This window comes from Pseudophryne corroboree, chromosome 10, assembly GCF_028390025.1.
Source record: "Pseudophryne corroboree isolate aPseCor3 chromosome 10, aPseCor3.hap2, whole genome shotgun sequence".
Taxonomy (NCBI): Eukaryota; Metazoa; Chordata; class Amphibia; order Anura; family Myobatrachidae; genus Pseudophryne; species Pseudophryne corroboree.
Window position 1 is genome coordinate 245,748,139 of NC_086453.1, and position 6,717 is coordinate 245,754,855.

At 38.4% G+C, this 6,717-nt stretch overlaps 1 long non-coding RNA gene across 1 annotated transcript; it reads right to left on the bottom strand.

Annotated features, from left to right (window-relative positions):
* Positions 1-557: 557 nt before the first annotated feature.
* Positions 558-2,451, bottom strand: LOC134965469 (uncharacterized). Its single transcript, XR_010188382.1, has 4 exons — positions 2,384-2,451; positions 1,962-2,035; positions 1,451-1,545; positions 558-1,017 (listed from the first exon to the last, which is right to left on the bottom strand). It is a non-coding gene; the product is annotated as an uncharacterized LOC134965469 (long non-coding RNA).
* Positions 2,452-6,717: the final 4,266 nt, after the last annotated feature.

The following is a 6,717-nucleotide window of genomic DNA, read 5'->3' on the forward strand; positions in this document are numbered from 1 at the left end:
GTAACCATTCAAGAGCAAATTCAGTTTCAGAGTATCATGGGTTGCAGCTAGATAGGCAGATGGAGTTCACTGGCAGAAGCCGGCCAAGTGCTGTTTGTGATACAGCAACTAAGGGCTGGAGGCTTGTTATGGACACAGTGAGGTGGAGGGCTATGGTTCAGGAGGAACCTAGCAGTGGAGGAAGTGCTGTGTGCCAGCCAATTGTGGCGCTAGCAAAACCCTAGGAGACATCCTCTCCAGTGAGAGCGGCCAATACACTTGGTACCACCCAGAGGGGGGGCCAGGCCAAAGCCCTGAGAAGGTGGCCAAGGTGCATTCTCCCGGGGTTATGCATTGGCAGGAAAGGGTCCCTGGGTTGTTACCAGTTACAGTTGCGAGGGATGGACTCCCTTCCCCTTGGTCAGTTACCGGTTTTAGTTGCAATGAGGGCTGGGGACCCGCAGGGCTATTTAGGCCACAAAAAAAATGAATCAGTAAACTTATGGTCAAAATGAATAAAATGTGACCTTTTAATTTGCAACATATACAAGTCTCCCTCTACAAACACTCTCCTCCTGCGCTAATTGGTTTCAAAATAGGCGATTAGGTATAGCTATCTCTAGGATGGGCTGCCTGGTTTCTCCGAGTTCCTTGTTAGGAGGAACTGAGCAAAGAAAATAGAGTATAGAGGGAAAAATGGCGCCCCAGGGGTTTACAAATACCCTTATACAAAGACTATTGTTTAACAGGATTTGCAATCAATATTTATACAGGTTTTTAAAACACATAACGGACTGTTCTTTTCATAAAAATTTATTAAAACAATTATACAAAAAAATGAAGTATATCCATCATTATTACATGTACATTATGATTTAGTTTCTCCTACAGAAATCCATCAATGGGATATGGAGGAAAGAAGGCAACCTTTCTGTTGTATCCTTATTCTTCCTCATTAAATATTCGGAGATAATATCAACAAGAAATACAGTAACCCAACGCGTTTCGTCTAGGAACTAGACTTCATCAGGGGTGCATCTAGAAATTATAGAACAACTATTCAATAAAATATATAAATACATGAAAATACATAAAAATACATAAGAAAATGTACAAACAATCCGAAAGAACAGTCTGAAAAAACAAAGATGGGCAAGACAAGGAAAAAAACAAAAACATGGAATGAGCAGTTGATAATCTCACATAATTAGAAGAGACTTTAAGATGTTATTCATAAATATGGTCCACCGAAAAAGATTTTATGTTAGACATACCTTAGATAATAATGTCTATCCAAGAGAGTGATAGGCCTAGATCATTGGCAGAATAGGTTCATACGTGGGCTTTTAAACATCAATGAGGCATAAAATAAGGGCATAAATTCAGCCTAATTGGGAATATAACAAGTTCTTAAAGGGATCTATTATCTAGATTCAATTAAACCGTAGAGGTTGAATAATGTACCACATACCTCGTGAATCTGGTAACTCAGATTACGAAGAGCTCAAAAGGGAAGCATTCGTATGAAAAAAGAGGAATCAGCAACTTCATGCACACATGGAGGACCTAATGAGTTAATTATCATTCGTTAGTGTCTCACCTTATCATGGTGAAAGGTATACATAAAGGGAGGGCCTAAACTCAGATACCACTCATTTCAAGAATCACTGGTATATGAACGCCTTCACATCTGAAATGTGAGGACTAGTCAGACCATAAAGATATGTTCTAGGAGATTACTATTAATCTTTCCATATGTCATAAACCTTAACCTTAATTTAAAATAAAATAAAAATGAGCGTATATTACCTCTAGTCTAATTTTTCTGTCTTTTTAGACTAGAAGTATAAAATTAATTACTTCTATATGAAGCACATATGCTGATGAATCTGCACCTTATCAATGAAGACTCTATTTTCTATTGTAATTAATCTATTAACAGTAAGATTCCACAAGCACAAAATACATTAATCATAACATACCTCAGAAGTCACAATACAGGTGAAAAATGCAGAAATCTATACAGAGTCCTTATGGTATCCTATGGATATGATACCTAGAGGATTTAATTGTATAACAGCAGTTAGGACCTATGTTAACTATGTCCCAATCTGAGAACACATGTGTATAATCACACTAATTAAAACCAATTGACCCAGGGATATATGGAAACAGACAGCAAAAACTCTAAAGAATCCACTACTTAATTACCAACAGGTGGACAATGAAAGGAAGCTGTGCTAGGAGTATAAAATTGCACAGCCCAGCATGAAGGCTTAAAAATAAAAATATATATCAGCAATTTAGCAAAGTATGAATACATATTTGTGTAAAAAGAAATCCAGCATCAACTTAAGCTAAATAGAGCCTGGTGTAGAATGTCATAAAGACAGGTTTTCCTTACCTTCCAAATAGTGATCAGCAGTGAGCCAGTGATCATGCAATGAAGCATGGAGGCTAAGTGCATGTTTATATAGGAGGAACTTTGATGACCTCACTTCCTTCAGTGATACTAATTAGTGTTTAAATGACTGTGAATAACTAGTATTATTAAGTAAAAAAGGATCTTTATAAATCCCCAATAGCAATGTTAGTATATAAATATTTTACAACTAGTGAAAATTACCATAAACCTAAAGTTAAGCCACATATAGTTTGATTAATTGGCTTTCCCATAATGCCCTGTTGTGGCTAGTATCTATGTGAATTAAATGTGGTTCTGATTGACAGCTAACGGAGCCTATAGAGAAGTGAATGGGAGTGGAGGCGGGACATAAACTTTCCACACTTATTCTAATTGGTGTCCGTCAGGACAGGCCTCCCCAGCAAGGCGACTTTGGTTGCCCATAGCAACTCCAAAAGCGCTGCACTCAGTCGCGCCGACGCTGGAGCTAAAAGCCCCATCATCCGGCGCCGCGGGTTGTTAGTCAGACCGGGAAGTCAGGGAGACTGCCCGCATCACGTGACTGTGTCACGTGAACGGAAGACGTTGGGACGGGACGGCTTGCGTTTCGTCTCCATGGTGACCCTTACGTCCTCAGTTCCTCAATAGGAGTTACATTCTGTGAGACAACCACAGATTGTATCAATCGGCAACAGTGATTTATAAGTACGTCATACATCCATAAATGCGCTGTTTAGATAGATTCATCAGGAACTATGAGTATTTAACTCATAAAATATAGTTGTACAGTTAGTCTTATTAAATCTCACTATATACAGAAGGAACTTTGTGGAATAGCAGTAATATGAATTCTCTACACATGACAATAAGTGGTAAATTAGCAAAATATCTAAGGAATCAATTGAAATATTGATATTTGTTAGTCTTAAAATGACATAATAGACAAGGCTCTATTTTTACAAAAAAATTTTTAGTATACACACCATTTGACACATTAACACCTAACAATTTTAAATGAATAATTAATGTGATGGTAATCATAAGGACCTCCCACTGGTCGATATATTACTAGTTCTACAGATCCCTAACCAAGGCTCAGAGTGGTAAACTAGAAACCTATTGGCTATTAACAAGCTGAATAAGGACAGGTCTAAAGAAATCTCAGGGAGGAAAGAAAGAGAAAAAAGAAGAATATGGATTTCACTTTCTATAAAAAGCAGGTCATGTCTATATTCTCGTTGAGCCCATGCGGAATAAGCGTATTCAATGTGTAAATCCAATATGATTCTCTTTGGGTCAAGTGTATATCTCTATCCCCACCCCTTTTACTTTCCTGAATATGATCTAGGACTGTAAACGTCAACTCATGAATATCTGAGTTGTGGTATTCTTGGAAATGTCTGGGGAGGCTGTGGTTCTGGACTTTATTTTTGATATTCCGCAGGTGTTCTTGAATTCTTATTTTTAGACTTCTCTTAGTCTTACCGATATACGAAAGCTTACAGGTACAGCAGATTTTGTAAATGACATAATTCGTGTTACAAGTAACAATTGACTTCAACTTATGAGTTCTCATTCTGTCATCTTTCCAGCAAAAGGCTTTCTTATCAATATGTCGACAGCATATACATCTATTGCAGGGAAATAGCCCTGTTCGTGACATTAAAGGGTGTTTAGCAGTATTATCACTGATTGGTTGGCAGGGATGTAGTTTACTGGGTGCCAGAATATTCTTAAGGTTATTAGACTTCCTGAATACCATATTAGGTCTTTCTGATAGATGTGGTCCAAGTATAGGATCCTTATGTAGCAGATGCCAGTGTTTATTCAAAATGTGTCTGATTTTCCCATTTTCTTGATTGTATTGTGTGATGAAGGGTCTCTCATTCTTTAGATGGTCCTTAGTTTTTCTTTCGGTTGTGAAAAATCTGTCTCTATCTAACTCGGTTGCCCGAATTTGATCCCTACGTAGCTCAGAATCTTCATATCCCCTATTAGCGAACTGTTCTACTAATGCAGAGGATTGTTCCCAGTAGCTGACCATGTTGTTACAATTTTTTCGCATTCTAGTAAACTGTGAAAAAGGTACTTTGTCTTCCATTTAGTGAGATGGCAACTGTTACGTGATATGAAACTGTTGGCATTGGTTTCTTTAAAATGGGTTTTTGTATTCAGTAATCCATCTGCATCAATGTTAAGGAGGATATCAAGATAATCTATCGTTGAAGGATGTTGCTTGTATGTGAACCTCAGATTATAGGGGTTATCTTGGATACAGGAGATAAAACTGACGAGTGTCTCTAGTTGACCATCCCAAATTAGGATCAAATCATCGATGTTTCTTTTATAGAACTTAATGTTAGAATGTTTAAACTTCTCCTTGGTATATATGTACTCCTGTTCCCACTGGTCCATATAGATGTTAGCATACGATGGGGCAAACTTGGTCCCCATCGCGGTCCCCTGTTTCTGAAGGTAATACTGTCCTTCAAACTCAAAGTAATTTCGATGTAAAACAAACCAGATACCTTCTATTAAGAATTCCCTCTCGTCGTTAGAGACGCTGTCATCGTCCATTAGGATTCTCTCAACTGCTTTCAATCCCTTAGAATGTGGGATGGAGGTATAAAGGGCTTGCACGTCGATTGTTACCCATCTGTATGACGGGAGCCACTGTAGTTCTCTCAAGTTCATAAGGAGACTGGTAGAATCCTTCAAATACAATTGTTGTCTTTTCACGTATGGCTGTAATTTGATATCCAAGAAGTGAGACAGGTTGGAGGTTAAGGAATCCACACCTGCCACTATAGGTCTACCTGGGGGTGGGGTTAAACCCTTATGCACTTTTGGTAAGTGGTAAAAGATAGGAATCTTAGGTTTTTTGTTGTATATATATATTCGAATTCCTCTTTAACTATTACCTCTTTCTTCTTAGCCTCATTCAGCAGGATGTACAATTCTTCTATGAACTTCTCTTAAGGATCCCCCTTTAATAGCTCATAAGTGGATGTATCTGTGATTTGTTTCAATGCCTCTTCAACATATGCGCTTCTTTCTTGAATGACTACAGCTTCTCCCTTATCAGCCATTTTAATAACTATGGTGTCATCCTTCTTAAGTTGTTTAACCGCTAGTCTTTCTTGAGCTGTGAGGTTATCACAAAATTTATCATTTTGAATTTTGAATTTCTTGAAATCTTCTTTGACTGAGTCAAAGAAGAAATCAATGTGGCTACCCCTAGATTCCACTGGATAGTATCTAGAGGGGGGTGCAACTAAGGGTTTAGTTTTGGGCTCGTGGGTCAATTTTTGTACTGGATTCTTCAAGTAGTGTCTTTTAAGAGTGAGAGTACGAATGTACTTATTGAGGTCAACGAAAAGATTGAATTTATCCACGTGCTGATTTGGGGCGAACTTCAAACCCTTATTTAATACTGCTGCCTGTGCGCTTGATAGTTCCTTTTTGGAAAGATTGATGATGCCTGATTTAGGGGTTCCTGTAGGAAGTTGATTGCTCTTCTTTTTTTGTTGTTGGGTGATTTTTCTTCCCCCCCATGTGCCTCTTCTCCTGGGTTGAGATGTCTTTTCATTCCTTGTGGAGAGTCTAGGCGGGTATGGAGATGTTCCCTTTCTTGACGATACGGTAGACCTGTGTTCATTCTTGTCCCTAAAAAAGCCCTCCTTTTAGGGGAGACTGGCCTTAAAAGGTCATATCTATTGTAATATGAGTGTCTCTCATGAAAATTAATGGGGGATAATTGTGTACGGTAAGAAGATTTTCTTCCATATCTTTGTCCAGGTGATTGATTGGAACTCCTTCTCCTTCCATATTTGTTCCTTTGTTTAGGGTGTTGCCTAGGGGCTAAATTGCATCTCTGTTGGAAAACTTCATCCTCATACTCCTCCTGGGCTCTCCTCCTTCCTTTTTGTATTTGATATTCATTGGAGTCTTGCTTATTGGGGCCACTTCCCCAGTCATGTATTTTCCCATTAGTATAATCAGTTTTATCTCGAGCAAACTTTTTTTGTTTGCGCAGAATGATCTCATTCTCTAGAGAGTCTAATTTATACTGCAAATCTGCCACGTCCCTTTTGAAATCTTCATCTTCATTAAATTTAATGAGTACCGACTCTAGTTTACCCAGTTCGAACTCTAATCCGTCTAGTTCTTTCTTCCTCTCTGTTACGATAAGCTCCACCAGTTTAGTGGCACTTTCATCCAAAATCCTATTCCACTTATCATTAAAGTCCTCACTCAGTGTTCCCATTACAGGTGTCTTATTGAGCATTAGGCCTCTAGGGATTCGGCCTACTTCCAGGTATTTTTCAAGTGTG